At 37.8% G+C, this 18,723-nt stretch overlaps 1 protein-coding gene across 3 annotated transcripts in view; it reads left to right on the forward strand.

The window, feature by feature from the left end:
- NOVA1 (NOVA alternative splicing regulator 1) overlaps positions 1-18,723 on the forward strand; it is a 244,949-nt gene that overhangs the window by 221,008 nt on the left and 5,218 nt on the right. The window lies entirely within an intron of this gene.

Genomic DNA, 18,723 nt, shown 5'->3' on the forward strand with positions numbered 1-18,723 from the left:
AAGGTCTGTGAGAGTGAGGGATCATTTTCCAGGGTAGGTTGTAGATTGTTGATAATGCACTGGAGAGGTTTTAGCTGGGGGCTGTACGTGATGGCCAATGGTAATCTGTTATTTTCCTTGTTGGGCCTATCCTGTAGTAGGTGATTTTTTGGTACCTGCCTCGCTCTGTTAATCTGTTTCCTCACTTCCCCAGGTGGGTATTGTAGTTGTAAGAATGCTTGATAAAGATCTTGTAGGTGTTTGTCTCTGTCTGATGGATTGGAGCAAATTCGGTTGTATCTTAGGGCTTGGCTGTAGACAATTGATCGTGTGATGTGTTCTGGATGGAAGCTGGAGCCATGCAGGTATGTATAATGGTCAGTAGGTTTCCGATATAGGGTGGTGTTTATATGACCGTCACTTATTTGCACTGTAGTGTCCAGGAACTGGATCTCTTCTGTGGACTGGTCCAGGCTGAGGTTGATGATGGGGTGGAAATTGTTGAAATCCAGGTGAAATTCTTCAAGGGCCTCCTTTCCTAGGGGATGAAAGCTGAGAAAGCGTTGTTCTAAGCCATAAAAATGTTGGCATACTGTGTGGCCATCTGGGTACCCATAGCAGTGCCACTGACTTGAAGGTATAAGTTGGCCCCAAATCTGAAATGGTTGTGGGTGAGGACAAAGTCACAAAGCTCAGCCATCAGGCATGCTGTGGCTTCATCAGGGATACTGTTCCTGACAGCTTGTAGTCCATCCTACATGTGTAATATTGGTGTAAAATGCTTCTACATCCACGGTGGCCAGGATGGTGTTTTCAGGATGATCACCAATGCATTGTAGTTTCCTCAGGAAGTCGGTGGTGTCTTGAACATAGCTGGGAGTTCTGGTAATGTGGGGTCTGAGGAGAGAGTCCAAACAGCCAGATAATCCTGCTGTAAGAGTTCTGATGCCTGAGATGATGGGGCATCCAGGGTTATGGATCTTGGGTAGCAGACAGAATACCCCTGGTTGGGGCTCTGTCCTTGTAGATTTGTTCTTGTGCTATAGCTGTGAGTTTCTTGAGTAGATGGTGTAGTTTCTTTTGGTATTCCTCAGTTGGATCAGAGGATGGTGGCCTGTAGAATGTGGTGTTGGAGAGTTGCCCGGCAGCCTCCTGTTCATAGAAGCCTAGAATATCAGGGTTAGAAGGAATGTCAAAAGGTCATCTAGTCCGACCCCCTGCTCAGAGCAGGACCAATCCCCAGACAGATTTTTGCCCCAGATCCCTAAATGCCCCCCTTAAGGATTGAACTCACAACCCTGGGTTTAACAGGTCAATGCTCAAACCCCCCGCTCCATCTGACCTGTTCATTATAACTACAGCACCCCATTCATCAGCCCCTTTGATTATAATGTCAGACTTGTTTCTGAGGCTGTGGATGGCATTGCACTCTGTATGGCTGAGGTTATGGGGCAAGTGATGCTGTTTGTTCACAGTTTCAGCCTGTGCATATCTGCAGAAACACTCTTTGTAGAGGTCCAGTCTGTCATTTCGGTCATCAGGAGGAGTCCATGCAGAGTTCTTCTTCATGTAGTGTTGGTAGGAGGGTTCCTGTGGGTCAGTGCACTGTTCAGTGGTGTGTTGAAAATATTCCTTGAGTCAGCGACTGTGAAAGTAGGCTTCCAGATCACTGCAGAACTTCAGAAACAGACTTCAAAGAGAGAGAGCAGAACTAAAATTCATTTGTAAATTTAAAACCATTAATTTGGGCTTGAATAGGGACTGGGAGTGGCTGGCTTATTACAAAAGTAGCTTTGCCTCTCCTGGAATTGATACCTCCTCATGTATTATTGGGAGTGGACTACATCCATCCAGATCAAATTGGCCCTGTCAACACTAGTTCTCCACTTGTGAGGTAACTCCCTTCTCTTCATGTGTCATTATATAGTGCCTGCATCTGTAACTTTCACTCCATGCATCTGAAGAAATTTATGCCCAAATAAATCCCTTAGTCTTTAAGGTGTCACCGGACTCCTTGTCGTTTTCAGTTGTTTATATTGTATCAAACTTTAACTATTTGGGATGAAATTTTTCAGTCCATGTGTCTTCCTCAGGCAGCCATTTTGAAAATGGGCAATTCTTCATGAGTTTCTCTGAAAATTTTATTCCTCAGTCACTGCTGACACACAAACTTTCAGTTATGAAAAAGAACACAGTCGCCCTTGATCCTATTTTAAGAAATGTTCTCAAAATGGTGAAGAAATTATCTTTTATTTATAGGTGGTCTGTCAGTGTGAAGCTTCATATAATGTTAGTTTTTGTGCCTTTTGAATTTTTTTGTAGTTTTTGTTTGGTTTCATATAATAATTTTCAATAGGAAGTGGTCTCTGAAATTCATCTGTGGCAGTCTCTCCACTTTTTGACAATTTGTATATTTTTTTTTTAGAAATTGTATATCTACACAAAAATTAGTAGAGGAATGAATTTCAAGTAGTTGAATTCCAGAGACCACTTCCTATTAAAAGTTATTATAGGAAAACAAACAAAAACTACATAATTCAAAAGACATACAAATAAACACTGAAAGGCCACCTACAAATAAAGAATAAGAATAATGTCTTCACCATTTTTAGAATAGTCCTCAAAATAGTAATTTATACACCCTTTTAAGAACATTTCCTTCACTGTGAAGTCACAATCAGTACCTCCGTAATATTGTATGCTATTGACGTCTGATACTAAGTTTGTTACATTTCCTTTGTGGGTCATTTTATTGTTGCTCTCTCCATAAACTATTATTGCTTTAGAACTGCAGTTAATTTTACTGTGGTGTAAATTACATTTGATTAACTTCAGGAATGTAGGGCAATGGAAAGCAAACTTGCCTTGTACAATAGTATAAAGAGAAGTAAATTCAATTGAATAACAGTATTTGTTTATGATCTTTACTCTGTAAGTTGTAGTCATATTCACTTATATCACTTTTAAAAAAATAATAGCCAAGGTAAATAAAGGCCAGTCTTTTTGCTTAGAGGTCTTAGTGGTCTCTACTATTAATTCATTTTTAAAAAAAACTGAAGTCCTCACCCACTCTTCAGGAAATTCCATACATCAGCAGCAGACGATAGGGTACTACAGAGGTTTATATAGTAGGATAGTGCGGCTTGTAGTGTTTCTGCACTGTAGAACACAGATTATAGGACTATGTCCTGTGAATATTGGGCAAGTTATATATGTAAAAATAATCAACTTACTGTGGACGGTCGTCTTCCCCTAATTGCCTACTGTAAATCCGAAGCAGAATATGTTGGTACCATCAGTTGTATTCAAGTGTGGTGGTTCTCTGAAAAGTGGCACTCAAAATGACACGATGAGGTTTCATGTTTCTCACTGATTCCATGTTGAAATTGCTCAATTTACAATTAAAAAGGTATTGATTTGTTTTCTAAGTGGCAACCTGTAAACCAAACCCGAGCTGTGAGAGTCATGTTGGTCTCATTGTTTTTCACACGCCTTCATCAGTAATAAAAATGATGCATTCAAAATTATGCACCCATTCCAATTTGGAATATATTATTGGGATGGGGGTCTTAGGGGAAAAGTATATTTTAAATTTATAATTTCTCAAAATTTCTGAAAATTTCTACTTTGGCAATTTCCACTTCATTATAAGTGCTTCGTTCACATCTCTAATGTAATATGTCACAGGAGGCCAGACTGTGGCTTATGAGCCACACATAGCTCTTTTACAATTAAGTGCGGCTCGCGGAGCCCTCCACATACCCCCATTCTCCCTGTACAGATTGTGGGGGGAGCTCGGGACCTCTGCTTTGCAGTGGGATGATGGGATAGGAGCTTCTGCCCAGCAGGGAGGGGGGTCTCAATAGGAGTGGGGCCAAAGCCCCAATCCCCGGCAGGTGTCTCCCAGGGGGCTGAAGCCCCAAGCCTTGGCACGTGTGCCTTGGCTCTTGACCTTCTGAAGATTGTCGTATGCAGCTCGGAGGGTCAGTAAGTTTGGCCAGCCCTGTAATATATTGTTCTATTTTCATGCTCCTACAGCTTTTCTTATGGTTATTTATTGTTCACTTACCCAGTGCATAAATGTAATAAGAATAATTGAAGCCATTTTATTTTCTTAATTGTAATTGTAATAATTTGTGATATTAAATTAACATATGCCCTCTACCAGTAAGATGCTGAAATGCAGTCTCCCATTTAAGGTCCTTTTAAAGTGTTATTGCTTTGTGGAGTAGATTAATGATGAAATTAAACTGTGATTAATGTCATGGGAAAGACTCTAGTGAAGCAGAACAGAGTTCCTTACAGATCTTCTACAGACCAGTGCTTATTTGCAGTTAAATGATGCAGAAGAAGAAACCATGTCAGAAGATAAGCAGGTCATTGAGGAATTATTGATCATGTTATGTGCAAGAATATCTAGTTGAATGAGCTTTACAAAAAATGTATGTATCTGCTCCAGAAGCAAAGTTACAGCTCCTTATGAACAGAAAGAAATAGTTGATAATTAGTTTTTGATTAAAGAAGTTCCTCGGTTTATATATGATTATCTTTCATTTGTATTTGAACTGCTTAGTGTCATTCAGCTTTGAATGAATCCCTACTTTTATTGTTTCACAGTAATTAGAGAATTCATGCCAGACGTTTCAAATATATTCTCAATAGCAATTTACAAATAATGTTAGACTTTGAATTGCTGGACAACACATATTTATGTATATGACATTAATAGCTGTCTTTATTACATACAAGTTATAAATAAATATTTTACTGTAATTTTTGGTGATAAAATAACCTATTCCTATTTTTCTAACACTAATATGGGAAAGTATGAATGCAAGACAATGCATACAAATTACAACTCAGATGGCAAATCTATGTGAAATCTAGAATTCTGAATTTAAATTTGTTAGAAACCATGAATAATTTGAAGATAATTCAGTATACAGTAGAACCTCAGAGTTATGAACACCAGCATTATGAACTGACCAGTCCACCACACACCTTATTTGGAACAGGAAGTACACAATCAGGTAGCAGCAGAAACAAAAAAAAGACTGAGAGGGAAGCAAATACAGTACAGTACTGTGTTAAACATAACCTACTAAACAAATAAAGGGAAAGCAGCATTTTTCTTCTGCATAGTAAAGTTTTAAAGGTGTATTAAGTCAGTGTTCACCTGTAAACTTTTGAAAGAACACCCAGAATGCTTTGTTCAGAGTTACAAACAACCTCCATGCCGGAAGTGTTCGTAAATCTGAGGTTCTACTGTAAAATACATACATATGTGATGCCTTGATGCAATAGTTTAATATGTTCTCTATATTAGATATGGTTTAGTCACAAATTACAAATGTTATTACTGTTGTAGATATAATATATCTATAATCCATGGTTTATACCATTCAACACTTGTCACTCAATCTCAAATGCAGTAGTGTAAGTATAGTACAATGTGTATCATATGTCAGTTAAAATGTGTCAATTATTAAATAAAATATTCTTGCTCTATTATCGATTGTTCCAAACATTCACACTGTCTTTCCTTTTGACTATTGACTTTTTAGAAGTAAGAAAAGTAGAGGAATAGTAATGAAATATAAGAAATAAATGTGTCTATGAGTCCTTGGAGCTGATAAACCATATCAATAAAGTATGAGTAGTTTACTACCAGTTTCTGAATATGGAATTTCTTTGGAATGTTTTGTCATTTTTATAATATCAGATTACTTTTATTTGAAATATGGTCTAGTTAGTGTCTAAACCATGAAAAAAATACCCATTGCTCATTGGCTTAATATTTCATGCCAATGTTAATATGGCTGAATGAAGTGGCACCAATACTAATGACTTTCTATTTTCTGCAGGTTTGAGAATTTTCATAAACAATAAATAAATTTATAATACACAGATTGAGCTCTGTCTTGCAAACAGGCAGTTTTACTATAAAAAATTACAGTTCAGAGTTTACCTCCACCTTGTGAACCTGATGCTTCATGGGTGTGAATACGTAATTATAAATTCATCTTTAATTGGTGAAATTAAGCCCGTCTTTAAAATGAAATCACCACCTGCTCTTAGAAGTAATAAAGACTAATTGTATCTAATTAATTTTTTTCAATTAAAAAAAGCAATATAATGAACAGTATTGAAATCTGCAATCAACAAGGATTTGTAAAGAGAAAAATATTTTAAAAGCATAATTTTAGCTACTGGTTTCCTCACTTTTCCTCAGTGCTTGGAGACAGATGTTTTTTATTTTGTGTTTTTAAATGATTGTTTTCAAAATGACATTATCAGAGCTGTGGTTCCTAAAGGACTAAGTGCTAACAAGAACATCTGCATCAGAATATAAGAAAATTGAAATCCATCACAGCAGAAAAAATAGTGATGGGGTAGTAGGAGTAGAAGTTAAGGCAACAGATGAAGAAAGGGAAACCTATAGAAACTTTGAATTCCAAAAATGAATCTGATGACTCTGCCTTTGCTCTTTTGGAGTTATATTTTTACACTTAGATGCACACAAATAATTACTCATCTATCTTAGATATATAAATGCCTGATGCATGTGTGCAAATGTGTGTATACGAACAGTTGGTGTAAATTGCCATTTCACCATGTGCCCATTTACACTAGCTGAGCATCTAACCACAGGTATTTACATGCATATAATAGCTACACTTCAATAGCTGTGCACACCTTGCTTTTATCATTCTTGCCCACAATTCAAAAATCCTCACCATTTCTTTGTTTTTATACTTTATTTTTACTCAGTTTCCCTTTCCTGAAATATAGCTATACAGATCCCCATTTTTGGAGGAACATATCCGCAAAAGTGTGGATCTGTGGAGACAATATATTTGGAGAATTTTTGTTCAGTGGTATGTATTTGTAATTTTCCTCACTGGGCTAGCTTTAATGGGATACACATCTCAGTTTCATGAGGCTTCTGAGGAGAATGCAGTCATCTACTTTTACTCCAGCCTACTTGTAACTGAACTTTTTACCTTTCAGGGAGGTTGGCTTTTACCACTGGCCCACTTAACACTCATCAACTCTTCTGTTACATTTTTTGGGAAGGGATATCGCAACCTCTTCTGTGTCTTTAATCTTATAAGCAAATAGTTACTAATTTCTGGCACTACCTCCGCCAATGTCAAGAGTTTTGTTTCTCTCTCTTAGATGCCTTTCAGTTATCACCACACTTCCATAATCTAGTTCAGGTTGTATTGATTCAAAGAACATTTCATTGCCAGTTTACAAAAATAAAGAGAAAAAAAATCATAAAATTAAAGGTGCCTGTAAATAAATCACACTTAAACAAATACTGTGATAAGTGCTAGGTTGTCCTGTAACTTAGTTACAAAGTATAGAAATATTTTCTTAGACCAATGTTCTGGTATTATTAGCTTGTTTTGTTCTCTGACCCTTGTCAGAAAGCATCATGACAGCCTCTGAAAGAAAATATTCAGAGTGACTGTGAGAGGAAACCCTCATCATATCAACATGTCAAAAGTCTCTGTTAACATTATGGGGTTATGTTGTCCCCTAGTCCAGTCAAAGGTGGTTCTTATACCTGGAAGACATGCATTCATTAGTGAAACTACATTCCTTTTCTAATATAGATTCTGCAAATTAACTTTTTTTAACCTTAAGAGGTATGGATATTGAGCTATTGTTTCTTTAACTGTCCCATTCCTCTTTCATTAATGCCATCTTTGAAATAGGCCTTTGTTGACGTGTTAATTGTGTAGTTCCTACTAGATGAACTTCTCATTTTAACAGTTAAGCAGACGATAAGACAATTATCCGTTCTGTTACTGCCCCTTTGCACTGCCAGAATAATGTAAAGGGATCTTAAAACTAGCAGAGGCAGCCACTGGAAAAGATCCTCAAGATAAGGGGAGTCCCCACATGCTGTAGAACCAACAGAGTTGCTCTACACAACCTTCCACACAGCCAGTGATGTAGGTGCTGTATAGGGACTGTGGCCAAATTTCCACTGCACTAAAGCTATTCTCAGCTGTGTGAACAACCCTAGGGAGTTGAGGCGAGCCAGATGTAGTTCAGAACAGAAATCAGGCTGCTCTAACTTATGCACAAAAGTAGCTTAAAGTCAGATTTGCATCCCTTCACTTCTCCATTCTTACACTTAGCAGAGCTTGGCAGAACAGAGACTACAGTCAGAAAGTCTATATGTTGCGTATTGCATATATTATTAGACAACCTTATAGACTTAATATAAAACCATAATTGTTAATCTAAATACAGCAGTTTAACTTCCTACCCTCCAGACTGGTCATATTTTTCATAATGCTCATATGAATATAATGCAATAATTAATTTGTCTTTCACCATCATTTAGTGTGTGTGTGTGTACACCTATATATTCTGTGGTGCAAATGTTAAGAGTTTTAAACTAATCTTCCATTGCTACTTCACAATTTTTACCTGCACACAATTTGAATGTACAAAATGGGGAGCAGTTTAAAAATATCAAGCCCCCCAAATATCAAGTGAATTAGCCATGCCACACATTGATGGTACTAGGAACTGTGCAGTGTTCTTTATCTGTGTGGCATCACTTAAGATGGGGAGGAGGGAACTGTTCTATTTACTACATATGTGCTGCAAGAATAATTTTCAGAGGCAGAGATAGAGTAACTCTAACACTGAAGTATCAGAGGGATAGCTGTGTTAGTCTGGATCTCTAAAAAGCATTCACCCACAAAAGCTTATGCGCCAATACTTCTGTTAGTCTATAAGGTGCCACAGGATTCTTTGTCGCTTCTAACACTGAATCAACTTAACTCCATAACAGAGAGACACGCTTGTTCCATAGAACCTTTCTATGGAAGCTTTTCATTTGTTTTATTTCATGAACATACTTATCCATTAGATTATTTCAGCTGTGACTTTCTAATACTAGGCTTTAGTTTAGTGTAAATAGAGTAGGATACTATACATGTCCTGTGTAAGGAAACATTTTTGCTGTTTTTTTTTGTTTACTTTCTTTTCTTTTTGAATCATGTGAATTGTGGGACGATGATGCCCTTTTGTTATTTTCTTCTTGAGTTGTTCCTTGGATGTGAACATGCCATACCTATTTTCCCACACAAATAAGCAAGTGATAGAGTCATGTGTTGTGTTATGGTGGTAGTTCTTTCCTCCAAGCTTGAGCAAGCAGTAATTAGGAGTGTATTTTTTTCTGTCACTGCATACCTACTGAGACCTTTTGAGAGAGTTGCTATCTTAGTGCCTCTTTTAAATTATTCAACTACAATCATATTAGTGTGTTACTTCTGAAGAAAGACTGGTGCTTACTTAAAGAACAAGTACTGAACAAGTCCTTGCAGATATCTGCACCATTTCGGACCTAGAGGATAGATTGGCCCAATATATCCTCATATGCAAACCCCTAACTGCGGCAAAAAGAGACGCCGCAGGAATCTGGCTGCTATGGGAGGCTTGTAATAACAGCTACCTCCGACTAACAGCCTGTAAAGAGGAAAAAATATTTTTAACAGAAAAAATATCCCAATTAGAAAAAGGGGTGGAAAATTTTGGTTTGGTTCTGCTGTGTACTGTACATTATGGATATGATGAAAAAATCTTGTGAGATTAGCTGTAGCAGGTAGTCCTCTTCGCGCTGTACTAGAGCTGTTTATACTAAAGATATTGATCAGTGTCCACAGGAATACTAACTTAAGCCTTATTTTGTATCTTCATTTTATGTATTAACTTCATATCATATTTCTTTATCTTCTTTGGGTCATTTTTAAATATTCAAAACAAATCGCTTGTTCATTTTTTCCTGTCCGTAATGATGTTGTTTAATAAATGGTTTGTCATGAATCATGTATTAACCCAGGAGAATTTATTAATTACAGGTTTAACAATACAGGCTTTCATTACCTGACTGATAAAGAGCAATAAATAGATTCTAAGTACTGTTTTAATAAGATTTTTTATAGATTATTTTTTTAACAGTATGCTTATGTCACCATGAGTAATATCCTGATGTCTGTAAAGAAAAAAATGCTTAAATCCTTTTTAAAAGTTAGCTTTCAGTGTTGACAAGCTTTTGCTCTATGGAAGCTAACAAACAGCTCTTGCTGAAAGCAATGTTCATTAGTAGGATTTAATAGGAAAATTTTAAAAATCTTTTGTCAATAAAAAATATGATGTCATTTGGAGTGTCATTCAAAAATGCTATCATTTAGCCAACAGTATTAAAGGAGGAAATTCATAATGCCTTTTTAGGATGTCTTGCAGGTAGGATGACCAGATGTCCCAATAAAATCGGGGCTGTCCCGATACTGAACTCTGTGTCCCCGGTCCCAGCCGATGTACAATCGGGATGCCATTTGTCCCGGTATTGTAGGGTTGCCAGACCTCTGGTTTGCATGGGGCTGGCAAGCTCCCTACCTAGCTGGCTCTGCACAACTCCCCGGAAGTGGAAATCTCCCTCTGGGTCCTAGGCGCAGGGATAGCGAGGGCGGCTCTGCATGCTGCCCCCTCTTTGAGTGGTGGTTCCGCTGTTCCCATTGGCCAGGAACCACAGCCAATGGGAGCTGTGGAGGTAGCGCCTGCCGGCAAGGCAGCACACAGAGCCACCTAGCCGCACCTCCATCTAGGACCCAGAGGGAAATGTTGCCACTTCTGGAGAGCTGCCTGAGGTAAACACAACCCAAACCCCAGCCCTGAGCCCCCTCCTGCACCCAAAATCTCTCCTGGAGTCAGCACCATGAAAACCTCCTCCTGTGCCCTAACTTACTGTCCCAGCCCCAAGACCACCCCTTGCAGCAGGGGCCTGAGCCGGAGCTGTCCGCCCCCACATGTGGCTTGCAGCAGGAGCCGCAACCATGCGGCGGGCGTCAGGGCTGTGTGCCACCAACTCACAGGCTGGAGCTGGGGCCGGGCAACCCCAACCTGCGGCATGTCGCAGGGGCTGGAGCCTGGGCTGTGTGTCTCCAACCCACGGCTTCTATCGGGAGCTGGAGTCGGGGCCATGCACCACCCCACCCATGGCATGCGGTGGGGGACTGGAGCCAGGGCTGTGTGCCTCTGACCCGCAGCATGCATTGGATGTTGGAGCTGAGGCCCTGCAATATGTGGTGGGGGCCGGTGCCGGGGCCATGTGCCTCCCCGACCCGTTGCATTCAGCTGGGGTTAAGCTGGGGACCTGTGACCCATTTCATGGGGCTGGAGCCAGGGCCGTGTGCCCACCGACCTGTGGCATGTGGTAGGGAGTGGAGCAGGGGCCATTTGCCCCCCGATCCGCAGCTGGAGCTGTACCGTTCTTACCTGCAGCTTGTGGGGGGGGGCTGGAGCCGGGAATGGAGCCTGGCTGTACGCCCCCCTAGCAGCTTCCTAGGGCTGTGCATTTCCCTCGTCTGTGGTTCCGCAGGGAGCTGTGAGTCTGTGACTGCTTTAGTTCTTGCTTATAGATTTTAAGCTCAGCAAGGACTATTAAGATCTAGTCTGATATCATGCATAACAGAAGCCATAGAATTTCACCCAGTGATGCCTGCATCAAGCCCAATAACTTCTGGTTGAACTAGAGCATATCATCTAGAAAGACTTTGTGCTGCTCTGGTGCCACAAAGCACCCATAAAGCTAATGGATCCAGCCCTTTAAAGATTTTTTTGGCAGTGCAGAATTAGCACAATAGCTCTAAACCAAAGTCTCTGCAACTGAACTTGTTCCAGGAAAAGTGAGGAAGGTTGTGGCCTTGCTTTAAACAGGGTCAGCTGGGCATAATTCCGGGACCAAACTAGCTTCCAAAGGCCTCGAGCCTGGGAAATCATAAAGCTGTTTGAAATCCATCTTTGTCCTACCTCTGCTCGTGCCCGCAGTACAGCTCAGCCAGACCAAAGAATCTGAATCATAGTATTTCTTTAAAAAGTATAAATAGTCTTTCTGAAAATGAAATCTGACATTTATTTTGCTACTACAAATGTAATACAGTTCCCAGAGTTTGATAACAATATTTGTATTTTGTAATACTGAATTTAATGAATTAGACTTTAAATTAATTTGTGTAGGTGACTATAAAGTACAAACAGAGTAACATATTTTGTTCATTTGTAAGGGAGCAGCTAAAATAGTTTATCTATTCAGGGGCCTGCCTAGCCCCCCCTTGCATGCTCACTGAGGTTCCACAGCACAAGGGATTTGAATAGGACATGGGGAGACGCACAGTAAGTGTGCACTCCATGACTGGCATTGAGCCCCGAACACAGCAGTAGAAGGAGGACAACGGGTGCCGGTACAAGGGATCGGCTACTGCACAGATCTTCCACTCCATCTCCTGTGTGGGGGACAAATTTAATTACCTGATGTAGGCAATAGTAGCTTCCATAGAATAGGTCTGCTGTGCTTGGGGATGATGATTCCTTCCCCACTCCTCTGAGTATCATTCAATTACTAAGATACCTAATTAGAGCTTTTGCTAGGGATTGGGGCTCAGTGTTAAGGTCAAATACGGATCCAATCAAAGTCAGTAGGAGTTTTGCTAGTGAATTAGGTAGGACTTGGATTTGGCCTTTAAAGATTTTATTTTATTTCATTGTCAGTTCATTGCGCACTTTCTTTCTTTTAAGCAATTCCATTAATAATATTATCTTATATTTACATCATGTCTTTCAAGCAAAGCATCTCAAATTACTGGACTTTATAAACATGGTAAACATTCAGTGATTTGTGAAATACAGCCATGTCTGAGTGCATTAGTGGCAACAGTTTGTGCAACACTATGCAACAAAGTAGAGCAAGAAAATGAAGGACTGAAACTGTATGGTGATTTTTGAAAGGCAGTGTGAAATTATTTTGAATTTAGCCAGATGACTGAGACTAACATCACAGCTCTTACTAAAAGTGCCATAAGATCTTTACTGATCACAGCAGTTAGGACTTCAGTTTTACATTGCTTCTGAAAGATGTTTCATCTGAATGACAGCTTAGTATGTGTGAATGATTACTTCACTACACACACTATAGGTTCAGTAACAGAGTGAAAATCCATGTTTATGTGCGCTTGTATAATTCAGTAAGTAACCAGCACATTATTTCTTTTTTAATTATAAAAAAGTGAGAAGTGTAAAGGAAGCTACTCAAAATACATTAACACTCCTCTACAAATGTAATTAGAAACTCATGAAACATTAATACATGAAGTAGGTAATCTTGTTTTTGTTACACAGAACAAAAAAAGAAAGATGTGACATTTCATTGTATGTTATTAAAACGATGTATCATGGAGAATTCATTTTCTTCCTCTCTTCCACTCGGAAACCATTGATTTATGTTTATACAAGGAAGAAGGACCTATACATTGAATTTTTGTGCCATTTTTCATTATACCTTGGAAAGATATATTTGTCAATGGCTAAGTTCTTCTGAGAAGAGTGTGACCATATGTATAACTGAGCAGAGACAGAATTGTAATAATTCTCCTCTTTCAGCCCACAACTTTCACTTGCAAGAGGAAACTGCTGTTGGAAAAAGATAGCCTTTCCATATGGATGTTAGACCCCACATGCAGCCACTGGCAGAAAAACAGTCTCTGCTTCTGCACCTGCAGCTGGCTTTCCTTCCACACGCTGACATCAGACTATTACAATTTGGAATGTAAACTGGGAAGAAGGTTTTTATTTGCCTATAAAGTTCAATAGTCTGACATTGGCATATGAAAGGAAAGTCAGTATTCAGGTGCTGAAAATGGGGAGAAGAGTCAGAAGTGTGATAAGCCAGACCTTTCAAATGGTCCAAGCCCAAATGTGGGACACAGTGGGTGACAAAGACCCAAAATGAGGGACAACAAAACAATTATTCATGCAAGAAATTTAAAACGCTACAGGATTCTTTCCTTTAGGATAAATAACTCTTCCGTAACCTCAGTTCTGAGTCTTCATTTCTGATGCAAATAACTTTCAACAATAAAAGTAGGCACCGAGTTTTGTGGAAATTGTTAACTTTGTTGCTAAAATGAAAGACCTCGAGAAGTATAGGTTCAGCTGAATGGAGGATTAGCAACTGGGTCCGACTGGACGCTGAAGATCATGGGTGGGGAAGGAGCCAGGTTAGGCTGGTTGGAACAGCTTGTGACATTTTTAGATGTAAATATATCCCTGCTGTATCTGCAGCACTATACAAGTGCATGGGAGCAAAGTTGCATTTAGTACAAAAAGGCAGTCCAGTTTCATTGTCAAGCTGACTAAAGTACAAATAGTAAATAAAGAGCATAATGAGAAAAAGTGAAATAGATATATACAATTATTTTATTATTATATAGTAATCCAAGATGATTGTAGAACAAGAAAGACATTTTTATTGTTTTGGTGTCTCTCATCAGTCAGGGGTGTGAAAAATTCAGCCCCCCGATTGATGTAGTTATGCCATCCTAGGGTCGGTAGGTGGCACGGAGCCCCTTTCCTCCCTGAGACAAATCTCCTAGACCCATGGTAGCAGTGCATTTAATCTGCAATCAGATGTGCTAGGGTGGGTGATCTCTTTCTGCCAGGCTGTCTAGCAATCCCAGGTGAGATAAGTTAGTTAAGATGACTACAATGTGGAATTTTGATGAGGTAAGTGGGGCAGAGTCCAGATGGAGTTCTGAGTGGTTAAAATAGAACTGGTGAGTGTGGCAGACAAAGAAATTAGAGGGGGAATTTGGAGATCAAAATGCAGTTAGGTCGGTGTGAAATAGATTTTTTTAGGGAAGAAATATACATTTATTTTGGGGAGGAAAGAGGTAGAATTGTTTCAGGGTGGGAGGAGAGAGGTAAAATGAGATAGAATAACAGATTGCAATTAGCTGAAGTGTATAAATGTCACAGAAGGAGAGGAAGTATTAGGAGAGATTCATGATGTGGGTTTTAACTAAAGGTAATGAGATGAAACTAAGACAAAAACTATATTGAATAGCTGGAAAAAACATCTTGACGGTTGCATGTATTAGGTTATTAAATAATCTCCATAAAGAAGTCCCTTGGGACTTTTATAACTAGAGAGGACAAAATTGAAGAAGAGAATCCCATGTCAGTAGGGCTATGAAGAGTTATTTCATAGACTATCAGGGTTGGAGGGGACCTCAGGAGGTCATCTAGTCCAACCCTCAACTATTTTTTGCCCCAGATCCCTAAATGGCCCCATCAAGGATTGAGCTCCTGGGTTTAGCAGGTCAATGCTCAAACCACTGAGCTGTCCCTCTGCTGCAATTAAAACTGAATTTTGGTATAATTTAGAGTTTTCTTTAAAACTTTCATTTAGAATCGCCTTTACACAATATTTGATGTGCTTATACATCCAAACAAAATTTTTTCCTTACTGGGATTAGAATAGTAAATCCAATTTCTGAAGGGGATCGTCATTTAAAGAAGAGTTAATAATGAGAACATGTAATTCCCTATTTCTAAAATAATTTGATATTTAATAGAATGTGTTTTCTATTTCAGTAGGTAGAAAATGTATAACAATGTCTAGGATCCAATAATTATCACATTTCTTCTCCGAAAATAAATTGTAATAATTTGTGTATTAAATTTGTATTTTTAAGTACTGTACAAAGAATTGTTGCCTATTTATCTTCAACATTTAAAAATACTCATGATAGTGTTTCTTATTGTCAGTGACTATGATGCTTTTACTGGAGAACTGAAGTTGTGGCTTTACACTGAAAAGTGACTATAAAGTTGACATCTTTTTACTCAGCAGATCTGCTCTCTGTGTATTTAGAGTCATATCTTATTACTTATGTGATTATATTATTATTAGTTTTTTTACTATTGACAGTTCTGCAGATCAAACATAACTATGGGAGAGTGAACTGGATTTTGCATGTAACAAGAATAGTTCAATTAAATACCTAATACTGGATACTTTTGCAACCCCACTGACTTCAAATTATGTGCTGTTTCACCTATGTAACTCCATTTAAGGCCAATATTTGTAACTGGGGTCAAAATTCTGGCTCCAGAGCCTTTAATATTGGTGATGAGGCACTCTCCAGAATGAACTCATTTTGACTTTCAGATTCCATGCTGAGTTTGCAGGGTTGTCATTTATTTTAAAAAAAGTGTAAACTGAAATTTTGATATGAAAATCAGTGAGACACAATAGATATGAAGTCCCACAATGTAGTTTTAAGGTAGATCCTACCTGCTAAGTCATTTTTTAGAGTAGAAGTGAAAAAAAGTACTTTGGATGATTCCTGTAGATGGACTGAAACTCATAAATTTAAAATTAGAAAACTCATATTAAATTATTTTTAATTAACTCAAAATGTCATTGGACTAAATAGACATATATTTGGGGGAGGGGAAATTTATCTTGTGAGAGTTCATATGCCTTGCTTATGAAAAATGTAAAAAAGGACTTTAATAAATCATGTAACTTTACTTAGATATTGTATGTGCAAATGGTAAAACACTCACAATTGAATCATGATAATAAAATGTATGCAGTCAAAATTAACTTGTCAGTATTGACAGTAAGAATCTAACCTTCAAAAGTGCATAGTTAGGATCTGAGTCTGACTTCTGTATTTAAGCAAGATACCCACTGATTCCAGTGGAAGTTCTGATAAGAACCAGTGAAAGCACCAGCCCCGAAAGATTCAAAATGATCTTTAGTTTGATGGGGTTTGTTCTTTTTTTAAATCAACTGGTCAGTATGTCTTTCTGTCTTCCAACTAGGCTTTTATACTGCACCTATCACTGTGGTATCTGACTGACTTGCCTGGCTATAATGGCACAGTGTGCCCAAGGCTGACAAGTCACAGCTATCGCAACCCCCCAAAGGAGCTTAGCATGGCATATACCATTGGGGTCAGGTAAGGTTTTTTTTCAGTATGTGGCACAAACCATAAACCTTAAAAATATATACTAAAAGAAATGCCACATTATTGAGCCTTCTTGGCTGATTCCATGTTCCCTCAGGAGCTGATAGCTTTGCATTTCAGAAGATATAAACAAAAACAGATAGGAAGGTTTCAGCTAAAATACTTAGCAATTATTTAGTATTTTTTGTCTCTAGATCTCACATAACTTATATGCATTTTATCCACCTTTTATAGATGGAGAAACTGATCAATAGAGATGTTAAGTGGTTTGACCAAGTTCACACAGTATGTCAGTGACAGCTTGGAATATAACCAAGGTCTCCTGATACTGTGCCTACAGGCTCCTTGATATTTAGGTCTGGAAGCACAGAACTGCACTTAACTCATTTTTAATAAATAAGAACCTTATGCTTTTATTTCTTTAATTTTACATAACATCTTTTGGTATTGATGAAATGTAACTGAAATGTTAGAGCTTAAAAACTTCAGATTAGATGCAAAACAATTCAGACATTAAAATCTGTTTTTTTAGATTAATATTTGAATTTGCATATATTATTAAACGGAAAATATTAACCATTCTCCATTTTTTAAATGTGTCATACTTTTAAAGATTTGACTGACACTCTCAGCATATAGAGACTGAGGTGACTGGTATTTTATTAAAACCTAAAATAAATGGATGGGTAAACTAGAACAAGCTTATTTTCTAGGGCAGACATTTTATTTGAAAGTTAGCTTCTTGAAATTAGAATAGGAAGATGGTCATGTCAGAACAATGAAAATCACTTTAATTTTTTTTATACTTATGTGTTTTTATTGTTGCTGATATTGAAATGACAGATTTTGGTAAAAACAGTTTCAAAACTGAAAACTATTATCCGCATCTTTTTACTGCACATAACTTTAATGTATGAATGAGAAGATGTCAATATGCCAGTGTACATGGAGGTTTGTTTAGAGAAGCTGTTGTGTTAACAGAGTATTATAAGACATATGGTATATTAAAAGATCAAAAAGATTTTTAAAGAAATGTATATTGCAAACAAATGTGAGAAAAATCACCAGTATACTATGTTGAATTGTTATTTCTTTGGGCCTGATTCTCTACTCACAAAAATGTGAATCGGAAGTTAATCTATTGAAGTTAGTGACGTTATACCAGCGTAAAACTTGTTTAAATGAGAGGAATAGTCTGTTCTTTTAGGGAAATGCTCCTCACTGAAAACATTTCAGCAGAGGTAATAAAACATGTAAAAATGACACATCCTATTAATTAAACAAATTTTACCTTTCGAGTGCTCCCTTCTCTGATAGTGCTACATTTGCATAAGATGAATAACATCTTATCTTGCATAATACATTTCTATATACTGGTGAGAGTGAAAGTTTGAGCTATTAATTTCATGTCACATTTGGAGCTAAGCACATCATCCAACCATTCCTTGCTATATTTGCTTTTGCCAAGTGCTTTTATTTTTATTATTATTATTTTAAAAGTTATGAGGCAAAAAGTGATTTCAGACAAATTGTATCAAGGAAGTTAGTCTTCTGCTTTAATCTAGAAGGAAAAGATACAGGATGAATATGTTCGTTTGATGTAATATTAAACATTCTTTCGCCACTAGCATAGCATCTGCATTTGTTTAAATTTTTTGGTCTGAACTGTGCTAAGCTAAAGGGAAAACATTCTGTGGAAGAATTAGAAATATGATTTTTTATTATTCCCCTCAGTATGCCTTCTGTTGTACATTAGTAACTGACATCAAGCATTACAAAATGTGGTGAGCTACACTCTTTTTGTACTCATGAACTTTTATCTTTCTTTAAAAAAAAGTATTAACTAATTTGCTTCGTTTTTCCTGCCTGTTATAGGGTAGCTAATTATGATAGTATTTATGCA

This window comes from Gopherus evgoodei, chromosome 4 (genome assembly GCF_007399415.2).
Source record: "Gopherus evgoodei ecotype Sinaloan lineage chromosome 4, rGopEvg1_v1.p, whole genome shotgun sequence".
Taxonomy (NCBI): domain Eukaryota; kingdom Metazoa; phylum Chordata; order Testudines; family Testudinidae; genus Gopherus; species Gopherus evgoodei.